At 48.9% G+C, this 23,471-nt stretch overlaps 2 pseudogenes; both read left to right on the plus strand.

The window, feature by feature from the left end:
• Window positions 1-242: 242 nt before the first annotated feature.
• Window positions 243-8,182, plus strand: LOC146209742 (uncharacterized; annotated as a pseudogene).
• A 62-nt stretch (window positions 8,183-8,244) lies between these two features.
• LOC146209743 (uncharacterized) lies at window positions 8,245-10,453 on the plus strand (annotated as a pseudogene).
• Window positions 10,454-23,471: the final 13,018 nt, after the last annotated feature.

Consider the following 23,471-nt stretch of genomic DNA (forward strand, 5'->3'; position numbering starts at 1 on the left):
CACGTTTTATAAAATAGGTAAACTATTTCAGCAAAACATTACGTTGCATTTTTTATTTTTTGCAACGTTCTTTTTACCCCCCCTGTTGATGAGTGTGCGGTGCATTTGCAGCTTGACTTTGCAGGCCTTGTTTCGGCACCCGGCCACAGTGGCCGCGGGAGCTCACGAAGCGGTTTCTGATCGCCAGCTGTCTGCAATAGCGCGCCTGGTAAAGCTTATAAATTTAGCTCGCCGGTCTCGAAATGCCCCTTCTGCGAAGTTTTCGTCGTCCTTGCGCGTCGCTTCTCTGTCACCGTTTTGTGAAATTTCACCGTTTTGCACCGCTGCGGCAGTTTTCTTGGTTTTGTCGTTTCCTTCGAAGTGCGGCCAGTGCGAAGTCTTTTTCCGTCTTTGCACGCTTCGCGCTGTTCTGTTGAAGCGCTTAGCGCTTTATTTCAAGATGAGCTTGCGGCATGTGAAGAAACGATGCGCCGTAGCACATTGCGACAGCATGGACAGTACCGTCGGTGTCAAGCTACACCGCTTCCCGCTGGACTTTCACAGGTGAGCTCTTGTCAGTGTCGTCTGCTACAAGGCGTCTGCTCTAGGTATGCTCCGAATGCTTTCGTTGGGCTGTTCGCTTCTGTTTCTGTAACCAGTTCGTGCGCACGTGGCTTCTTTTTTTTCGGGGGTATTTATGAACTACACTACAGGGCACACACTTTAAGCGCTGAGCTGTGCGAAAGAGGCCCACCATTTGTCTGATTTATGGTGAGTTTTATGCAGCCGGCTATCACCCCCAGCGTTAACTTGATACGGGCTCTCAAGAGCAACCACGCGCATGCCACTGACTGGAAGGCCAATTTAAAACCAATTGTGCTGCTTGACAAGTCTGAGCACAACACTTTAGTTTTCCAACACCGCGAAGCCAATTTGACCCTCGAAACTGGTAGTATCGAAATTCAGCCATGTGTATATGCGCGGCCTTGAGGGTGCTTTACCTGAATTCACTCAGCAGGAGTTACTGCCTGTCTTGTTACTGCTATTCTGCATATGCATGACCGTTAGGGTAACTTTAAACGCACTTATTTCTCGTCAATCTTAACCATAGAAAAGTATGGCTACCCGCATGGCATGGGGACGAGCGTACGTAACCGCACTCTTGGGCGCTGAGAGCTTGGGGCGAGCATTTACTACCATTGTTCAGATATAATGGAAGTATATTGTACTGCAGTTAGCATTAACAGGAATAATGACGCATTGGCGTTTGGAGTATGCATGATTCCTTACGGCGCAATTGTGAATAACGTGCACGTTGCATCACGTCCAGGTGCCGAGCGTGGGTGCAGTTCTGCCACAACGTCAGCCTGGAGAAGAAGACACCATGGCAGCTGCGAGACTTGCGGGTTTGTTCCAAGCACTTCGAACCGTCTGCGTATCTGTCGTCAAAAAAGCTGCGTCCCGTTGCTTTGCCTACTCGAGGAAGCATTGACGGTAATTTTTTTATGAAACTTTTACGGTATACGCCGCTCTTGAACTGGAATTTTTACTTTTTCTCGTAGACGTAAAAAGTCCAGCTTCTTTTGAAAAACGAATTATCTTTCTTGTGGCTTTAAAGGTTTCAGTAAATTTTAGCCTGCACCCTGCTAAGCGAAGCTGAAATGAAAGCATCGCTTTCACTTGAGCAGGTATGTTGTTACGAGGCACGTCGAGATGTTAGGAGGCGATGGTACGTCGTAGCCGCAACAGTTCACCGTCCGGGACACATTCACAGGAGAACCAGACGTAGCTGCAGCGTCGTCTTTCTCCACTAGCCCAGCACTTCGCCATCGTCTCTTTCACTACGTACCGTAACAATACCCCCCTCCCCCCCCCCCCCCCCCCCCCCAGCGGAAGAAGCACAATCCCGGTGCGTAGACTACAAAGGTGAGCGCGAGATATAAGGTTTGAGACGGGCGACATGCACGACTTCTGGATGATGGTTGGCAGGAGAGTGGCGGTTCACAGGGATAATCTCGTACGTCACGACGGTAAGTTGCCGCAAGACCTGGTAAGGGCCCATGTAGCGGGGCAGAAGTTTCTCGCACATGCCTACACGTCGAGCAGGGAGCCAGATGAGTACGAGGGAGCCGGGAGGGTAGTAGACGTCACGGTGCTTTTGAGAACGCTGGGACGCACGAAGCCGGTCTCGAGCAATATGACGGGCGGCATCAGCGCGGGCGATGGCATCAGAAGCGTAACTGCAGGAGGAATCGTCAAGAGGCAGTAAGGTGTCGAAGGGAAGTAGAGGGTCGCGGCCGAAGATAGATAAAAGAGAGGGTATCCGGCGGTATCATGCCGTGAGGAGTTATAAGCGAATGGTATGAAAGGTAAAGAGATGTCCCAGTCACGGTGATGGTCAGAAACATACATTGACATCATATCGGTCGGGGTACGATTAAGGCGCTCAGTAAGACCGTTCGTTTGTGGATGGTAGCCCGTTGTGAAGTTGTGGCGCGTAGCGCATGAGCGCAAAGGTCATTAACAACTTTAGAAAGGAAGCAGCGACCGCGATCGGTGAGCAGCTGACGAGGAGCACCATGGAGCAAGATGACGTCATGCAAAAGAAAGTCTGCAACGTCGGAGGCACAGCTGGCGGGGATAGCTCTGGTTATGGCATACCGGGTGGCGTAATCGGTCGCTATGGCAATCCATTTGTTCCCTGAAGTGGATGTGGGAAATGGCCCAAGCAGGTCGAGACCAACTCGAGAAAAGGGCTCAGTTGGAACTGCGAGGGGTTGCAGGGGCCCACTAGGGTGAAGAGACGGGGTCTTCCTGCGCTGGCACAGCTCACAGGCGGCGACGTAGCGACGAATAGAGCGGTAGAGGCCAGGTCAGTAGAATCGCCGTCGAACATCGTCGTATGTGCGGGACACTCCAAGGTGCCGTGCTGTAGGAGCATCATGAAGGTGCGCAAGAACAGCAGAACGTAGATGTGTCGGGACAACAAGCAAAAGGTCTACACCACCTGGGCGCATATTGCGTCGGTATAATGTGTTATTAAGCAGCACAAACATACTGATGGGCGGATCGGTGCTGTCGTTGCGCAGGTGATCAATAATGGGGCGCAGGGAAGGATCACGACTCTGTTCAAGGCCGATGTGGAGAAAGTTCGAAATGGACAAAACGCAGTCGTCAGCAGTATTGTCAGGAAGTTCAGGAGGGTCAACGGGGTGGCGAGACAAGCAGTCGGCGTCTTGATGTAGGCGGCCTGACTTGTACACAACAGTAAACGTGTATTCTTTTAATCGCAAGGCCCAGCGACCTAAGCGGCCAGTAGGGCCCTTAAGTGATGAAACCAACACAAGGCATGATGGTCCGTCACTGCGCTGAAGGGCCGCCCAAACAAATAAGGGCGGAATTTGGTCAACGCCCAAACGCGCTCCGTAATGGAATAATTGCGCTCGGACTGAGATAGAAGGCGCCTGGCATAGGCAATCACACGAGAGTGGCCGTGCTGGTACTGAGCAAAGATAGCGCCAATACCATGTCCGCTAGCGTCGGTGCGCAGTTCTGTAGGCGCAGACGGGCCGAAGTGCGCCAGTACAGGAGGAGCGGTGAGGGCGGAAATGAGCGTTGTGAAGGCCTGAGCGTGTTCACGGCTCCACGAGAAATTCACGTTTTTCTGCAAAAGGGAGGTAAGGGGACGTGCTAGGTCAGCGAAGTTCCGAATGAAGCGACGGAAGTAGGAGCAGAGCCCGAGAAAACTTCGCACATCACTTGTATTACGTGGTATAGGGAACTCGCGGATTGCACGAACTTTATCAGGATCGGGCTGCACACCATTTTCGTCAACCAAATGTCCCAGGATTTTGATCTGGCGGCGGCCGAAGCTGCATTTTTTGCGTTGAGTTGAAGACCGGCGCGGTGAAAGACTGCCAGTATCGTAGAAAGCCGTTCAAGGTGACTTGTGAACGTGGGAGAGAAAACGACAACGTCATCTAAGTAGCATAAGCACGTTGTCCACTTGAAGCCACGGAGAAGCGAGTCCATCATGCGCTCGAAGGTCGCAGGAGCGTTACAGAGGCCAAATGGCATGACCTTGAATTGATATAGTCCGTCAGGGGTGACAAATGCGGTTTTCTCTCGATCCCGTTCGTCGACAGCTATTTGCCAGTAGCCGGAACGCATGTCGATCGAGGAAAAATAGCTGGCACCATGCAAGCAGTCTAGGGCGTCGTCAATTCTCGGGAGCGGATAAACGTCTTTTTTAGTGATCTGCTTGAGGTGGCGGTAATCTAGACAGAATCTCCAAGTTTGATCTTTCTTTTTGACTAAAACGACAGGAGACGCCCAGGGACTGCAGGAAGGCTCAATGATATTATTTGTCAACATCTTGTCGACCTCCTTCTGTATCAAGTGGCGCTCAGCAAGAGAGACTCGATAAGGCCTTTTGTGAATACGGCTGGCATCACCAGTATTTATGCGATGGGTAACGACAGATGTCTGGGCCAAAGGTCGGTCGCGAAAATCAAAAATGTCGCTGTAGGAAAACAAAAGGTCGGAGAGACCACTGGCTTGCTGAGGTGTCAAATCCGGTGCTATCATTAGAGTAAAAATGGTCGAACGAGAAGCTGATACGGGGGGCTCAGACAGAGGCACAGGCTTGAGGGCCGAAACTTCGCTGTCAGCCAACGGAAGCAAGTCAGCGAGTGCAATGCCATGGGGCAAAACTTGGACAGAGCGGCTAATGTTAAGGACGGGAAGATAGGTTCTGTTATCCGGGACGGTCAGGACAGTGTGAGGGAGTATGACGTTACGGTGAGAACAACATCGGTGATTGGACAAGTGACGTATGTACCATCAGGAGTAGCAGGAAACGGGGCCAAAGGAACATACATGGCAGCTTCGGGCGGTAGGCGAACAAACTCGACGGAGCAGAGGCGTGGCTTGATATCTGTGCGGTCGGAGCAGAAAGGCAGGTCTAAGCGAAGGAGGCCACTTTAACAATCAATCAGGGCAGAGTGCGCCGTAAAAAAGTCGATGCCGAGGATCATATCGTGAGGGTAGCGGTCGATTACAGTGAAGAGCACAGGGGTAGTTCGACCACAAATGCTCACGCGCGCATTGCAAAGTGCCACGACGGCAGCGACGCCTCCATCGGCGACACGAACGGCTGATGAAGAGGCGGGTGTGACAACTTTTTTGAGTTGGCGGCGAAACGAAGAGCTGAGGACGGAAATTCGGGCACCAGTGTCAATGAGGGCGGTAACAGGCACACCATCTACACAGATATCTAGAAGATTGCGGCGATGAGCAAGGGTCAGCAGAGGATTTTCGGTCCGGGTCGTCAATGCAGCTTCACCTCCGGGAGCTGCATTGATCAGTTTTCCGGGAGCGGGCCAGAGAAGTGAGGGGACGAGGAACGGTGAGGTAGGGGCGAGCAGGAATGGCGGGTCTGGGGAGACGGCGATCGGCTGGACATGCGCGGGGATGACGAGTTAAAGTCACGAGAGGGCGTATCACGAAGAGAGGTTGGGTGTGGTCCGTAGGCGGTGCTGCGATCATGATAGTAGCGAGGTAGAGGTGGCGGAACACAACGGCTGCGGCAATGGCGAGAAATGTGGCCGGCACGTGAGCAGTTGAAGCAGATGGGTCGGTTGTCCAAGGTCCGCCATTCTTCTGGGTTGCGGTAGCGTCGGGTAGATTCGGGGTATCGCGTCGGGAAGGGCGCAGTCGGAGCCACAGCAGCTACCACCGGAACGGTAGGCTGGACAGATGGCTGTGCAGACGGCTGACAAGAGCTGAGGCTTACGCTCGCATTAAGGCCCACGTTCGCGAATTCTTGGCGAACGACAGCTTGGATCAGTGCTATAGTAGCATCTGCGGCTGCGGTGTGAATGCGACGGGGGCCATTGCCTCCAGCTCTCTGCGAACGATCCTGGTCAAGTTTGGCTAGTGGGACGGCTGCTGCAGTGGTGGCAGATCTTCGCACGAAGACGTAGCAACTGTGTTTGGCAAGCGGTCGAAGCGGGGAGCAATACGACGATGTTTAGCTTGCTCAAACCGCCGGCATACCTCGAGGACGGAGTCGACCGTCGTACGATATTTGCAAAATAGAAGGTTAAAAGCGTCGTCAGCAATGCCCTTTAAGATGTGGCCCACCTTGTCACACTCGGGCATGGCGCTGTTCACTTTGCGGCATAGAGCTAGTACGTCTTGTATATACGACAGATATTCGGTCGACGACTGTGCTCGCGATGCCAGGTCCTTTTTAGCGCCGAGCTTGCGTCCGATCGGCTTGCCAAAGAGATCCCGAAGCTTCTCTTTGCACATGTCCCAGGATGTTAGATCTTCGTGCGTCTCGAACCAGACGCATGCCGTACCAGCCAGGTAGAAAATGACATTTGCAAGCATCAACGTTGCGTCCCATCGGTTGTGCTTACTGACTCGCTCGTACATAGCGAGCCAGTCTTCGACGTCGATGTCATCGGTGCCGCAAAATGTTCCCGGATCACGAGGCTGCGCAACGACGACAGTGGGCGCTGGTTGTGCCGCTGTAGAGGTAGCTGCGTCGGACTGCATAGTGCTAGCACCAAGTTGGTGGCCACTACGGAGATCCAGCTTGTGGTATTGGTGTCTTACCCAGCAGCTCCACCAAGATGTTACGAGACACGTCGAGATGTTAGGAGGCGATGGCCTAGCACGCTTAGTATGCAATTAGGTTTGTGCTTGTAGTAAGCTGATGCCACAAGCTTAGTAGGCAACGGCTGCTGAAGTGAGTTTCTAGGCTGTGGGTGCGAAAAAAGTACACTTACCATGTGATCCCTGTTGCCTGATATTTCCGGTAAAAAATGATAACAGAAGTGGGATATTCGGTGGTCTGTTATGGCAAAGGGCTCCAAAGGACCTTAACGTGAGCCTTTCAGCCTTCCAGTTCACGCTGTTTGATGCCGCTAGCCACTTCAGGAAAGAAAACTAAGCAACGTTGCATTTTGTGCGGCAAGTAGGAATTGAGACTTTCCTATTCACTGTGAAACCAATCCTGGTATGAGTGATCTCTCACGCGACCAGATTACATTCTCGTCATCCCTTCTGCTGATGACATGAAAATAATGTGCCTAATGAATAAGGGTGGTAAACAAAATTTTATTTTTTAAGATGGGCAATTTTTTCCTATAGTGATGTCGTATGTGAACCGCATGCTATGGAAGGTATAGTTCTTCGGAGATTATTTATCGTAAAAGTATTGAGTTCTCTGTCCTTTCCGCAATAATGTTGCCATTTCAGACAGCTCAAGCGAATGCAGCACATGGATTTTTTCATCATCTCTGAGTGAAACTGCGGCATCAGTGCATCGTGCTGGAGAACCAGGTGAGCAGGGTTGCATGCATAACTGGGATAAGTCTTTTGAAAACGGTGACAATTTAGAGCCAATTCAACTGCTTCCTGTGATAGCCACTGTCTCCGGTGGACCTGTTGCCGAGGGGTACACCAAGAGTCAGTCGTCCCAGTCACTGCAACTCTTTCAAGAAGGTGACTGTTCTTTCGTATCTGCTGGAACAGCCTGAGGAGGTATGGCTCAGAAATATGCTACAATTTTTCATCTGTGCGCTGCGCAGATGCAGATGGTGCTAGATCTTCTTGTTCTATGCTGCCCCAAGCTTGTTCCCACGCCAATGGATTGATAATGGTTCCGTGTAAGTGTTAATTCTGCCTGTGGTGCTTGGTTATTATTTGTGCATTGTTGGGTTTCTGGCTTCACTTCCAGAATTGTGCTGTCACTATATTTTGTTCTTTATATTCTGTGGTCGCAGCTGACCACACATATGCAAGAACAAGCACTGAAGCAAGCGCTTCATCTTTGGAACCTGGCACGGCGGGGTTGGCCACAGCACTGTCAGCGCGTGCTGATCTGTCACCAGGAGCTTCGTTCAGCAGTTCGCCACTTTCTCATGAAGGTTAGCAGTTTTAGAACTCTTTCACAATATTGCGCACTTCTTGGTGCTGCCAGATTACATGCAGGTATGACTAAACCAGACGTAGCAACTTATTGCTCTTCCGTTGATTCCGTTCCTTGCAGGATCATCCACCTGCCCCATCAGTGACAGGCGGCCACTTCAGAAACTTCGTGCTAAGCTCAGGCAGCTGCGTAACCGCAACAAGAGGCTGCAAGAACGGCTCCTTCAGCGTAGATGGATCAAGACCACTGCTGAATTGGTAGAAAGTCTGCGTGAGTGTTTAAAAGCAGCTGCTGCTGCTGCTTTTATTGAAGCTCAGTTGAAGATGCAAAATGTCAGCAGGTTTGGCCGTCGATGGTGCAGCCAAAATAGAGCCTTTGCTTTAGGTTTACACTTCCACAGCCCGAAAGGTTACAGATACTGCAGGAAACTCCTAAAACTTCCATCTGTTAGGTCTCTGCAGCTGTGGCTTGCACGCGGACCAGTCAGGGTTGGATTTTATCCTGGAGTTTTTGCTTTGATCAAGAGACGGGCAGCGTCTTTTCCGCGACAAGACAGGGCTTGCACCATAATATTTGACGAGATGCATATTTCAAAGGAGCTGTCGTACAATCCAGTGTCTGACAGGCTTGAAGGACTCGAAGAGTACAGTGCAGAACAAGGTCCAAATCTTGCAAACAAGGCGCTTGTGTTCATGGCCAAAGGAGTATGTACGCCGTGGAAGCAGCCTCTTGGCTATTTCTTTGCAGATAAGGCGGCGCCTGCGACTGTTCTGCATAACCTTCTCTTTAAATGTCACGAAATGTTGATTGGAGTTGGATTGCAGCCTGTGGCAGTGGTTTGCGATCAGGGGAACCAGAATGTTTCTTTGTTCTCGAACTTTGTCACCCCTGAGAAGCCCTACGTAAGTGTGAATGGTGAACCACTTTTCTTTATTTTGGATCCACCACATTTGCTGGAGTGCTTGCGCAATATGTTCTTCAAGTACAACTTCAGGGTAGGCAGTGACACTCTTAAGAGCTCCTACATACGACAGGCTTATGAGAGCGATAGAGAAATGCAAATTCGGTCCATCCCGAAGTTGCGTGCCCGGCACTTCAATTTAACTTTTGCTTCGAAGATGCCTGTAAAACTCGTAGCACAGGTATTCAGCAATCATTGCGCTGCTGCAATGTGCACATTAGTAACATTCCAGCAATTGCCAGCAGAGGCTATCCACACAGCCAGATTTGTTGAGAGAATCGATAGATTCTTCGACAGTTTAAATATTTCGCAAAAGCGGGGAAAGTCTCCGTACGCCTCTGCGATGTGTGCAGGATCTGTGCACGAAGATTTTTTGGAAGAGTGCATTGCAGTTTTTGAGCACATCGAAGTTCTAGGCTGCGCACGGCAGCCTCTTTGCATCCGGGGCTTCTGCCAGATTACGAGGGCTGTGCTGCTGTTATGAAACCACCTGGCCTCTCGCTATGGTTTCACTTACCTCATTACCAGACACCTGAACCAGGATGCACTCGAAAACACTTTCTCAATTGTAGGTCAAAATCCGGGTCAAACAGCAACTCGTCCTGCCGGCAGTTTCAAGCAGCATGCAGACATCTTTTAGTCAGCAACCTCTTCAAACTGTCGGAAAGCAGCAACTGTGCTGAAGACATGTCTAGCCTTCTAGCCACTCTTCCAGTTTGTTTTACTGAATCTGTTCTTTCTCTTTGCACAGCTACCACATCTTTGTCAGTTGCAGTAGAAGTTTTGCCTTCTGATTATCCATCTCCAATGGCAGAAAACAACATTGTCTACTTTGCTGGGTGGCTTGCCGGCAAATTTATGAATGACCACAGGTGTGTTACAGGGTCACTTACGTGTGAACTGAGACTAGAAAACGCCACGTTTGCCGATCAGAACCAAGTTCTCTTGTACCTAAGTGTCACAAATCTGGGAGAAGGTGACTTTGGAAGCCTATCGGGTCCGGCACCCTCCTCTGTAGCTTTTATCAATGCTTGCGAGCAGCTTTTTGTTGCATCTACCTCCAATGTTATGGGAAAGGAACATGTAGGGCATGATCTGTGCGTGTTGCTTCAAGCCAAAGTAGAAAAATCGCTGACTGTGTGTGGGGATGATATTTATGATAGTTTGTTTGCCCTGTTCGTCAGAGTGAGGTTGCATTGGCTTGCACGCAGCAAAAATCTTCAACTGCACAGTCAAACAACTAAACGGAAAGCTACGAAGCAGGCAGTGAGGTTGAGCAAATGAAAACTGTAATTCTGGAGTTAGTGGCAGTGTTTTTTGAAATTGCTATATTGCACAAGCTGCAAAATAGCCTGCATCTTTCATCCTTCATTCCACTATGTCACTCTTTTAGGGTGCTTTTGTGCCATTTGCAGCCTGTTCAAGTGTCCCCTATGTACTTGCAGAATATTGTCAGATAAACCTCCACAAAGATAAAGTGAATGGCTCCCAATGTAGACCTTCTAGGCAATGGATTCGCCTAGTTTCCATGGCATTCGGGTCAATTTTTCCACCTGCCTAACTCTTCCAGTTTCGTGCTCGCAGGTATAATGAAATGAACCATTGTCATCGTAACTGCCACTCAGCACCACTGGTTACCAAGCCACCTTTAAGCAGGCTTGTTGCATCTTGAGTGCTTTTAGTAGGATCATTTGCAGCACAACGAACAGCAGAACAGCCCTGGACCCTTATTTGGCTATGTTGTAGCGTAGAGTACAATGATTACATGCCGTACTGCCACGTTAATGTCCTTGAACCTCGGTGTAAGCTCTACTTCCTGTATGATTTTGTTGGATTAGAATTACTTTAAATTGATCCGGCTGACGACTAGAAGTAGTTCTGGAGGTTGTACGTAGGCTCAATGTGTGGTGTGCTCCTGCGTTGAGCAGGTTTGTTGATGCTAAAGCTAGCTTTAACATATCTTTTCGATGTAAGCGCAGCTGTTAATATCTTTCAGCTGAAGAAATGAAATGTGAAGAGTAATCCCAGTGTGCTGCATGGTCTACGTGTTGATGCGCCTACTTATGTCATGTCATGTTTGCCTCAATTGAAGCTGTCTTAGCACTGTCTTCTATGCTTTTCAATTTCCTACCTGGCAACGTTCGTGGAACTGCAGGGCTTTTTTCTATCCGCACTGTGACCATTGAGATGAATAGCTAGCTTAAAGAAACTACTGCTTGAGCTGCCTGTGACGCATATTTTTTGTTGGTGTGCTTTATCACTGTATTTGTTTGGTTGCTGTAATAAACCATGAATATGAAAACCATACTTGCCGTACACTGTATTGCAAACTGTGCACTTGAGCCTGTGCTTTGTGCATCATACCTTATACTCAAAAGCACTAGCACCAGTATGTCCACCAAGGTTTCCACTACGAATCATGCATGATTGCATGCTTAGCCAGCCAAGGTAAGCCAGCGTCTGAAAGTGTTGCTGCCTTTCTATGCTGCCTTCTTTGCCAGTCACTTTCATTGGGTTCCGAATTGCGCATTAACTAGGCCATAACTAGCAGGAACTCGAGTACATTTGACTAGCAAAAGTTGGTGCGCACTGAAAGGCAACCTTCATGAGATACCGGCTTGAACATGCGGGTTCTATAAAAAGACCACTTTAAAATTCGCGCTAAAAACATACGTATGCGTGACGTCATTCCACGTCACTCATACGTAGTTGCCCCCCCCCCCCCAATATGGCGGTGCCCATGAGCCGCCATTTTTTGGACCAATGGGCGTCTATGGAGCCTTCGCTACAACCTTGTGACAACTATATTAACTAGAAACCGCACATCTTCTTCCTTCACTTCACGTCTGTAGCCAACCTCTTTCTTGTCGTTAACATCCTGCCGGTTTGCGCAAAAAATCTACTCCCTTCTTCAACAAAACCATTGATGGCATGCTGACACATTGGTCTCCCAAGTCACAGATTGTATATGCTTCATAAATCTCTCTGGCTAACTTGTCCTTCATCCTTCTCTCTCTAAGTGCATTCAGGGGGTTATGAGATTCCCTTGCATTGTGGAAATAAATATATTGGACAGACGGGAAGATTCCTCAATGAAAGGATTAGAGAGCACGCTAAGGCAATATCAGGCAAGTCTGGCACAAATCTGGCTGTGCACTGCAAAGACTGCGTTGATTGTAGAGACCAAAAATGTCCGGCTGGCCTTCACAATGTTAAGGTTATGAAAAGGATGAAGGACAAGTTAGCCAGAGAGATTTATGAAGCATATACAATCTGTGACTTAGGAGACCAATGTGTCAGCATGCCATCGGTGGGTTTGTAGAAGAAGGAAGTAGAATTTTTGCGCAAAACCGGCAGGATGTTAACGACAAGAAAGAAGTTGGCTGCAGACGTGAAGTGAAGGAAGAAGGGAAGGAAGAAGGGAAGGAAGAAGATGTGCAGTTTCCAGTTAATATAGTTGTCAGTGCAGCGTTGTCCTTGTGTGCGTGTGTGTGCCTCTTGCGCTTTGTGTTGGTGTCACCTGCTCTGCTGCCTTCTTCCAAGGGATGTGTGACCAACTAGCTCATCGTTCAACTCTGTTACAACAATTCATTGGCTTGGTTATCGCGCCATACCGGAATGCTTTTTGTAGTTCTTGGAAGGTGTGCACAGGTTCGTAATCCAAAACTGCAGGGAAACCGACCTTTTCTCCAAAGTATAGGAGTTCTTTGTAAACAAAATAAACTCAAAAAAGTGTAAAACGGAGTACTGCCGAGCGATTACAAACGCAATGACGCCCATTGCATTAGAGCTCTGTGCGCAACGATGCTTCAATTTTGCAGAACACTCAGAATCTACTATATTTTAGTTAGAAAACCAGCCCAATAAGTTTACTGAAATATTGTTGCTATTTGTTTGCTATTAATGGCAAAGTACAATTAACAATTTCTTAGCCGCTGTACTGAGGCGAATGGTTGAGAAGTAAGAGTTAGCTCGTTTAACGCACGCGCTTTATTTCGACGTTTATGTGGCGCAGACTTGTCAAAGTTACTGTCCCTGTCTTTTGAAGTTTCCTGAGCAGCATGGGACACAAATTTGTTGAATCAACCGGTTTATGTGTGCACCGAGCGCGGCTTCATGAATACGCGGTGTTATTGAGGGACTCTGGCGGTATGCACGAAAGAGAGCGGCGCGTGGTCTGCTACCGCTAACCCTTGGGCCTCTCGAAGGGGCGCTCGTGTAGGTGTCGCTGTCTTTAAAAAATGGAGACGCATTAAGGAAAAACACAAACAAGCACAACTTGGAATTATGAAATCTGCCTGCAAAATCAAGGGGTATGTAAAGGTTCATGTGTTCAGTTGAGTTCAGTCGTTCAGTCAGGTCCGACTCTTCGCGACCCTATGGACCAAACTACGCCACACTTTACGTTCTCTCACTATCTTCCTAACATCACATAACTTCACCTGCAGCGCCTCGAGGATGCCATCTAACCATCGCGTTCGCTGCCTACCCTTTCTCTGGTGACCCTCAACCTTTCCCAACATCAAATCTTTCTCCAGCGACTCCTCTCTTCTCATCAGATGACCAAAATAGCTGAGCTTTAACTTTAGAATTTGACCCTCCAATGAGCAGTCAGGGTTTATGGTTGACAATATCGACTAATTTGACGTTCTGGCAGTCCAAGGAACTCTCAAGAGTCTCCGCCAGCACCACAATTCAAACGCGTCAATTCTTCGGCGGTCAGCCTTCTTCACAGTCCAACTCTCGCATCCATACATCACAACTGGAAAGACCATAGCACGAGTTATACGGATCTTGGTTGGCAGACTAATGTCTCTGCTCTTTACTAGGCGGTCAAGGCTAGCCATGGCTCTCTTTCCCAGGAGCAGGCAGGCATCTCCTAATTTCATGGCTGCAGTCTCCTTCCGGGGTAATCTTGTACCCAAGAAGAGAAAATCTGTCAGAGCTTCCACTTCTTGTCTCTTGATGTTCCAGGACTTGATAGGGCAAGACGCCATGATCTTTGTCTTTTTAATGTTCAGTTTAAGCCCAAACTTCTCACTCTCTCCTTGTACGCGCATCAGAAGTCTCTTGAGTTCCATTTCACTTTCTGCCATTAAAGTGGTATCATCCGCACATCTAAGGTTGTTGATACGTTTTCCAGCAATCTTCACTCCAGCTGAAGACTCGTCCAGACCCTTCCTCATGATGCACTCAGCATACAGGTTAAATAGGCAGGGCGACAGTATGCAGCCTTAATTGCCTCATTCCTTTCTCAATCGGAAACCAACCAGTAAGACCATGCCCAGTTCTGACTGTCGCCTCTTGCCCTTCATGCAGGTTCCTGAGGAGACAGATGAGGTGAGTTGGAACTCCCAACTCTTGGAGAGCTTGCCACAATCTGCTGTGATCTACGCTGTCAAATGCTTTCGCATGATCAATAAAGTAGAAGTAGGTGGGTTTCTGGAACTCTTGCTTTTTTCATGATCCAGCAGAGGTTGGCAATCTGGTCTCTAGTTCCTCTGCCGGTACATGTATTGTACATGTGCTATTCTGATCTTTTAGCACAAAAGGCAGGAAGCTCAGAAATCATTTGAAAGGATCGAAGGTAGTGCAGTGCTTCCGCTTCGTATGATTTTGTAGTCCTGATCGACCGCATCCTTAATGATATCGAACGAATTATGCCCAACATTCAAGGTATTTTTGAAGAGTGCCTTTATCTGCATATGTTAACCTGTGAATTTCCTAAAGATAACGAGATTTGGTTCCTCGACCTCAAGCTGCCGTTTTCGCCTACTCGTATACATGCTCGACGTACGAACCACGAAACAGTAAACCGTTTCTGCCGTTTGCATCATCTCTTTCTAAACCAGTTAAAACAGCCGTAGTCATGTCTTGTTATAATATGCACTTAACAATCATGCTTCCATTCCAAGAAAGATAGTTATGGTTATCAAACGCAACGCCTAGAGTGAATGCCGGGTATCCCAAGCAGCTGCTCGTCGCAACAGCGGAATCATTTCTTTCCGATTTAAAGTCGAGCAAAATGAACGATGACGAGGTGCCATCTGAAACCGTTAAGAAAAAAAAAGAAAAGGTAACAGTGGTTCCTTACATTCAAGGCCTCTCACACAAATTGAAAAAAAAAAAAATGGGAAGTCGTTTTATTATCAAAGTTAAGTTTTCGGCATCTAAAAAGCTGGGGAAGATATGCAAGAAGGTAAACAACTCTCCTTTCGTTGCACAACGCTGCTCAGTTAGACACCTAAATCAATTGTGACCCTGTTAAGAAGGCGCAGTGTACTGAATTCCGCTTTATTGTGGGAAGCTATATGTCGGACAAACGGGACGATGCCTCAATGAGCACCTCAAAGAAGAGCATCACAACAATGTTTACGAAACAGTGAAAGGGCATCTGGGGCTCTATTCTCGACAATTCGCCATTTTGTTCAAACTGTGACGTGCGCGTGACGTGTGCAGTCGAACGGTGTCAGGTTACGTAAGCACACAATCGGGTTACGCATTCTGAAGAAAAGGAGAAATGAAGTGACAGAAAAAGCGCGTTGTCGTCTGCTACTATATATTGGCGCCAAGTATGAAAAACGACGGTGCTCCTGCAGGAAACGTGATTCCGTGATTCGGAAGCCTCGGGTTGCCGTGAGGCGAGTGAATTATGTTGTGGCGTTGATGTATTAGTGTGTCATGACATACTTGCGGTCAAACATTCGGCATCAGCTACGCACGGAAAGTCTGCGCAAGTTTCAAACGAAGAGCAAGAACGGCAATGGAATATTCGCAGTGGGTTGGTGCAAAATGGGAGCGGAAAGTAGCATTGCTGTTCATAAGCGCCGATAAACTCTCACGTTCACTTATCAGAAGCTTTTAAATGCAGGAATAAAAATGTTTAAGGACTTGGTCGTAAAGAGAAGGAATCGAAAGATTTCCAAAGTAGCTCTAGCACCGACGAAGAGGTGCCGGCGCAGCCGGTATTGTCCACCTCTGAGGTCAATGCTCGCAGTCTCAAAGTATCAATTACTTTTAGGTACTGGCTGTGCTATCCAACTTTTTCGAAAAGCCGCGTTATCACCAGCTACCGTCAGGTCACCAAGTCTGCTTAAGTTTCTAATATATTGCGTCGGCTTGAGTTGTGTAGAGCGCGGAAAGCAGCGCAGAGAGAGTTGGAGAGAGAGAGAGAGAGTCTTCCGCGCGCACACACACACACACACACACACACACACACACACACACACACACACACACACACACACACACACACACACACACACACACACACACACACACACACACACACACACACACACACACACACACACACACACACACACACACACACACACACACACACACACACACACACACACACACACACACACACACACACACACACACACACACACACACACACACACACACACACACACACACACACACACACACACACACACACACACACACACACACACACACACACACACACACACACACGAAGTGGAAGGCATACACTGGGCCTTACACCTAGTAGGTTAAATTTTCATGCGCTGGGGAGCGAAAAGCTCTTGCGAAACGCAAACGATGTCCGAGAAAGAGTACGAAACAGAAGAACAGAATAGCAGGAAGGTTGATTAGGCGATTCTCAGGCTACCGTACACGTGCAGAGGGGGATAAACGGACAATAAGGAAAGAAAGCGAAAGATGACAGAGGAAATCATGGTATGAATCTAGGGCGGCGCCGCGCGCGCGTATTCCTTACTGCTGAAAGAGTAAAATGCAAATAATAAAGGGAGATTATTATCAGGTTCTATTATAAAAAGCGATCAACACAAAATGGCACTCAACTACATCATATGATTAAAGCGTACCGTCATAACGTGCTCCGGAGTACTTATTTTTTCTAAAAAATAAGGAAATGGAGAGCCCGCATGCATATTAAATGAAAACATTATATATGAAACACATCACATGTGGCAAGCCAATATGTGCCATGTACATGGAACATACACTCCTTTATTAAAATAGAAGCTGTGAGTATTTTTGCTTGCTTTGCCCATCGTGGAAAGGCTGTTCAATTCATTAAAATTGCAGTGTGTGCATAGTGCAAGGCAAAAAAGGCAGTGTTGAGGACCGACGTTTAGGAAAGTCTTTGGTGATCCCTCGCTGCCTGTCGCGCGAAGTTTCTGCGCAGCCATCGAATCATGTTACCCTTCAAGTTGTACTGGTTGTACTCACGAACCGATCAGACATATAATTAAACAGCATCGCGGTGCTCTCTGAAATTCGTGAGGGTTTGGTGGGCGCTGTTTAACACAGAGACAAAGAGAAGAAAACACAGGACTGGCTTCTTTATTTCTCTTCTTTGTCTCTGTTTTGAAGAGCGTCCACAAAACCATCATGAACAACCTACAACTCGCCCAACATCCCTTTCTGTTGCTCTCTGAAAGCCTCGTCTCGCGCAGATCAGCCGCTTGAGTTAGCGGGCCGCATTGCTGCACTTGACAACGACGATGCGGATCGATGGTTTCTCTATGAGAGCAAATCATTTGCAACCGGAGGGTAGCTAAAACCCTCATGCGGCTGTAAATCTGCATCTTCGTTTTTAAACCTCTAAAAGATGATGCAGCTGAAAACTCCCCTTAAGACGTCGTTTCAGTGCTTTCTGCAATTACAACAAGATGTGTCAGCTTACTTCACCACCCTCCAAACTCTCTACCAAACTGCGGTGAGCTAACAGCCGCCTGCACTGCACGTCGAATTCGCCATGCTTGTTTCGCGGCCGCCTCAAGTGGTTCAAAATGCGACGCCCAACTTTAATCATTTACAGTAATGGCAGAACATCCTTTGCGTAATGAAACGTCATTTTGACGTCATCATTAAATGTTTATGTATGACGAATTTTCCGCCACACAACGTCAGCCAATCAGATTTCAGGAGTCGGCTCTTGACAGTGGGTGGTTCATTCCAGCCCTTTCGTAGCAAGAAGGTTAGCTCGAGAACGCAACGGCTGATAACTTAAGTGAATGTTCGGGTACGCGCCAACCTTCTCGTAGTCACAGCTACCGTTGCTCCAGCTTCGTCTTCCTTTCGCGTCACTACTGTTGATCGTCCTCTTCTTCAACATCCAGTGACGCAGGGCATATTTGTAACCTCCCCCCCCCTCCCCCCCCCCAGAGGAGCTCCGCCCCGCCTACGATGGACCAGGACATTATCTTTCTCAACAAGATGAGACTCGAAACGAAACCGTACCCCCTGCCCGTCGCACCAGCCGATCTCCATCCCCACTGGCTTGTCGATCCCGTTCACCGGTATCTCGCCGCAACTCCTCCCCATCATACGCCGGCACCTACTCGGGAAACTAGCGAGTGCAGCGCCCAGGAGTGACGCTGCATTCCCGACCCGGACTGTCAACTCGGAACTGACCCCCGCACCTAGACGTAACCTCATTGATATTCTTGTGGACGGAGTCTCCGTTTCTGCCCTTATTGACACTGGAGCCCACATTTCTGTTCTCAGTTCCTCGCTCCGTCGACGCCTCAACAAAGTCCTCACACCTGCTTCCTCGTCTACCATTCGTGTTGCTGATGGCAACACAGCTACTGTCATTGGTATTTGTACTGCGAGAGTTACCATTGCCGACCGCCACATCCCTGTGCTATTTACAGTCCTTACCAGTTGCCCTCAAGAAGTTATATTACGACTCGACTTTTTAACAGAACACTCCGCTCTCATTGACTGTTATTCTGGACTGATTCATCTAGACCTGCCGCTTTGCCCTGACAACAAAGCTCCTGAAACTTCAACGTTCCGTCTCCACTCCGCTACATTTAGTCGCCTACCACGAGAAGCCGCAGTGTATGTGCTGATGCCGCCTTTTCCCTCCTTTCCGGATGGCGACTACGTTGTTTGCCCCATAACTGACGTGACACTTGAGCGTAGCATCGCTCTACCTCACAATATAGTGCATGCAGCGAATAACAGCACTTGCATTCCAGTCCTGAACTTCAGCTCTTTTGTACATGTTCTTCCTGAGGGCATTTCTCTCGCTGAACTGACCCCATTGTCGGAGTTTATTGTGGCTATTGCCGCAGTGCCGACACGACCTGCACCGTTTCCACCTCAGGAGGTCCGTATATCCGGCATGGTTGCTCCTGACTTGCGCCCTGATCGTGCTAAAGCACTTACGACCCTACTGACATCGTACAGTGATATTTTTGATTTTGGTGACCGACCCTTGGGTCAAACGTCCCTCGTTACACATTGCATCGATACCGGAGACGCCAGCCCAATTCACAGACGACCTTACCGAGTCGCCATTTCTTAACGTCGCCTCATACAAGATGAAGTCGACAAGATGTTGGCAAGGATCATTATAGAGCCTTCCAGCAGTCCCTGGGCATCACCTGTCGGGCTTGTTAAAAAGAAGGACAGTACCTGGAGGTTCTGCGTTGATTACCGACATCTCAACAAAATTACAATGAAGGATATGTTTACCCGCTCCCCAGGATAGATGATGCCCTTGACTGCTTGCACGGTGGCAGCTATTTTTCTTCGATTGATCTTTGTTCTGGTTATTGGCAGATCGCTGTTGACAAACGGGACCGAGCGAAGACCGCTTTCGTCACGCCCGATGGCCTGTACCAATTCAAGGTGATGCATTTCGGTCTGCGTAATGCACCCGCAACATTCGAGCGCATGATGGACTCTCTTTTGCGCTGTTTCAAACGGACGACGTATTTACGTTATCTCGATGACGTTATTGTCTTTTCCTCGACCTTCGAGAGCCATCTCAATCGCCTTGAGGCCATTCTTGGAGTCTTCCGAAGAGCTGGCCTTCACCTTAACTCGAAGAAGTGTAGCTTCGGCCGTCGTGAACAAAAGGTGCTCGGTCACGTGGTCGACGCACGTGGCGTTCAACCCGACCCAGACAAAATACGTGCTGTAAGTGCATTTCCTACACCCTGCTGTACCAGTGACGTGCGTAGTTTTCTAGGCCTTTGCTCCTATTTTCGGTGGTTTGTCCCCAACTTTGCGGATATGGCTCGTCGACTCACCAATCTTCTGAAGAACAAAAGTCCATTTTGCTGGGACCAAGAACAATCTCAAGCATTTTCTGCGCTCATTGCGGCCCTCACCAACCCACTCATCCTCGCACACTTCAATCCCTCAGCACCAACGGAGGTACGCACCGACGCCAGTGGTCGCGTTATTAGTGCCATTCTTGTCCAACAGCAGATGGGTCGCACTTGCGTTATCGCTTATGCCAGTCGCCTCCTTTCTGCGGCCGAGAGGAATTACTCGATCACAGAACATGAGTGCCTAGCCCTCGTGTGGGCCATTACAAAGTTTCGCCCTTGTATGGCCACCCTTCTCCGTCATTACCAACCACCACACCTTATGTTGGCTTTCTACGCTGAAGGACCCTACTAGTCGCCTGGGGCGTTGGACCCTCCGCCTTCAGGAATACACTTTTTCTGTCGTCCACAAGTCCGTCCGGTTGCACGCTGACGCCGACTGCCTCTCTCGCAACCAGGTAGATCCACCACCCACAAGCGAGTGTGACGATGACACATGTGTGTTGGCTATCTCTGACCTTTTAAACGTTCGCCATGAACAGCGCTTAGATCCCAAGCTTTGCAGCATTATCAATCGGCTCAGCAATAATAACCTTGATGCTACCCTTGCTTTGTTCGTGCTCCACAACGGTACCTTATACCAGCGGAATATGCGACCAGATGGCGCCGAGCTTCCGCTCCTAGTCCCTGTACATCTGCCCACCACCGTTCTACAGCAACTGCATGACGCGCCCATTGCGGGTCATCTTGGTCTATCTCGCACGTACGACAGCGTCCGCCGCCGTTTCTTTGGCCGGGCCTCTATCGCTCTGTTCGCCGTTACGTGGCTTCTTGTGACCGGTGTCAGCGATGGAAGAAGCCATCGGTGGTGCCTGCTGGATACCTGCAGCCGATCGACATTCCAGCAGACCCGTTTTCCCGAGTTGACCTTGATCTCCTCTGTCCTTTCCCACTCTCTTCGTCGGGGAATAAATAGATTGCGGTGGCCACGTATTATACTACGCGCTACGCTGTCACCCGAGCGATACTCACCAGCTGTGCAAGTGACGTGGCTGCGTTTCTTCTCCACGACGTCATCCTGCTCCATGGTGCTCTACGCCAGCTGCTCACTGACCGTGGCCGTTGCTTTCTTGCTCGAGTAGTCGACGAAATTATCCGGTTCTGCTCCATTAAGCACTATTTCACCACCGCTGACCATCCACAAACGAACGGCCTCACCGAACGCCTCAACCGCACGCTCACGGACATGTTGTCAATGTATGTATCGAATGATCACCGTGACTAGGATGTTACTTTGCCGTTTGTAACGTTCGCATATAATTCCTCCCGTCACGACACGATGGGCTACTCACCCTTCTATCTTCTATACGGCCGCGACCCTCCCCTTTCGTTTGACAGCGTACTGCCTCCCAACGTTAATGCCAGCTCCTATGTTCGTGACGCCATATCTCGAGCTGACGCCGCCCGCGTTATTGCTCGCCGCCGACTAGCTTCCGCCCGAAATTCCCAGAAACGCCGCCATGATTCTCGTTACCGCGACGTCCACTACTCTCCGGGCTCTCTCGTCTTGCTCTGGACTCCCGCTCGTAGAGTCGGGCTGTGTGAGAAGCTCTTGCCACGCTACGCGGGGCCCTACCGTGTCTTACGGCCAGTCACTCCTGTGCCATACGAGATCACCCCTGTGATCCGCCGCAACAGTCCGCTATGCCACGTACCGAGATCGTTCATGTAGCCCGAATGAAGCCGTACTACACCTGCAGGTTCGACATAATGCGCACCGAGACTGTGCTTTTCAGGAGGGGGGGGGGGGGGAAGGTTACATATATGCCCTGCGTCATTAGATGTTGAAGAAGAGGACGATCAACAGTATTGATGCGAAAGGAAGACGAAGCTGGAGCAACGGTAGCTACTACGAGAAGGTTGGCGCCTACTCGAACATTCACTTAATTTATCAGCCATTGCGTTCTCGAGCTAACCTTTTTGGTACGTGTCAATATCATATATACCTCTGTTTTCCCTCCACAGTTACTTATATATACCCTCCATGCATGAATGCCGCTGCTAAAAATTGTTTTTCACGCTCACGTCATTTTGACGTCACCGCAAAAAGCCGTTTCGACACATCGAAATTTCGCACTAAAAATTTGAAACACGTGACTGTTCTGAGAACCAATCAGAGAATCAGAGAAAAAAAATGGCGCCGAACGGCGGCCATGTGTGTCGAGAATAGGGCCCCTGGGTATTCGAGAAGTTATAGAAGCCGCTGAAATCGCGAGGTTAAATGCCCTTATGTTAGTAATGCTTCGGTGGCATTATAACAGCGAAGGAAATAGGGTTTTTGGACTCAAGGCAATGACGTCGCTGGTGTGACCCTCAACAGTAGATAGCATGTATGTATACACGTGATTATTTTCACGTTTTCTTCGGTTAGTTGTGCTTGGTGTATATATTTTCACGGGACAAGCAATAAAGGTGGGTTCAGTTGAAATCGCGCTGGTTTGTGTCCTTTCTACGTCCCCGTCTTTTTTGCGCTGTCGGCGCTCATTTTACTGCACGACGGTTTGCTAACGAGAGCGCATTCGAGAAGAAGAAGAAAAAAACAAAATGTCCATGCACCGCTTTGCAGGTAAGCTCTGGAAGCTTGTTTTATTACAGGGATGTACTAGAGACATTTCCTAGCGCAAAGGGCGCTACCACCTTGGTACCTTCTCTATTACCCGAAGAAATAGTTGCTAGGAAGGCCGTCTCGACAACACTTTACTACATTAGCTCACCACCTTCTTGGGCGAGCGGTTCTACATCTGCAAGTCGAGTGGACAAACATGGGTAGTATCCCGATGCAGTGTTGGCTGCATTCTACGCCCAAATGCAAGCAGTGCAGTTTCGATAAACGTCTAAGTTTATGATTGACAAACCGTATCTCGCTTAACCTCGCCGTCTCGGCTTTGCCTGTTTACAAATGGCTGTTGCACAACTTCATCAGGCACGAAGAAGAAGCTTGAAGGTTTTTTTTTTTTTTTTTTAAGTAGAACGCAGCTGAATACCCCAGCTCGTCCGCATAGTACTCATGGCTGTACTGTGTCGGCGCTGTATGCTGCAGCACTTCACTTGTGTGCAGTATTGACCGCACTTGGCCCTAGAGGCATTGGATAACGTCGACAGAAGAACGTAGAGGTTATAGTAACCACCTTGAGGTCAACATTTTCTCTTGTGCATGCAGTTTGTTGTTGAGTCGTAATTGCACATTGTTGATGACGGGAATTTATTTTTCTGGATTCCAAAGCTTTGACTAAACGGAAAATGCAGTCCGGGTTGTGGTTTCGCGGTAAGTAACGTATAGTTAGGTGTGCTATAGTAAGCAGCTCCAGCACGCATTATATATAGCATTTGCTTCATCCTGTTTGTTCGCAGTGGTACCCCTTCAGCGCAACCCGCTTTCGAAGAGGTTAGCAATCATATTTGGTGCTGCAGCAGTCCTTATACTGCTACACTACGGTAAGCATACGAGTATGCCACGATCCGT

Source organism: Amblyomma maculatum, chromosome 1 (genome assembly GCF_055883805.1).
Source record: "Amblyomma maculatum isolate TAMU_Amacu chromosome 1, ASM5588380v1, whole genome shotgun sequence".
Lineage (NCBI taxonomy): Eukaryota > Metazoa > Arthropoda > Arachnida > Ixodida > Ixodidae > Amblyomma > Amblyomma maculatum.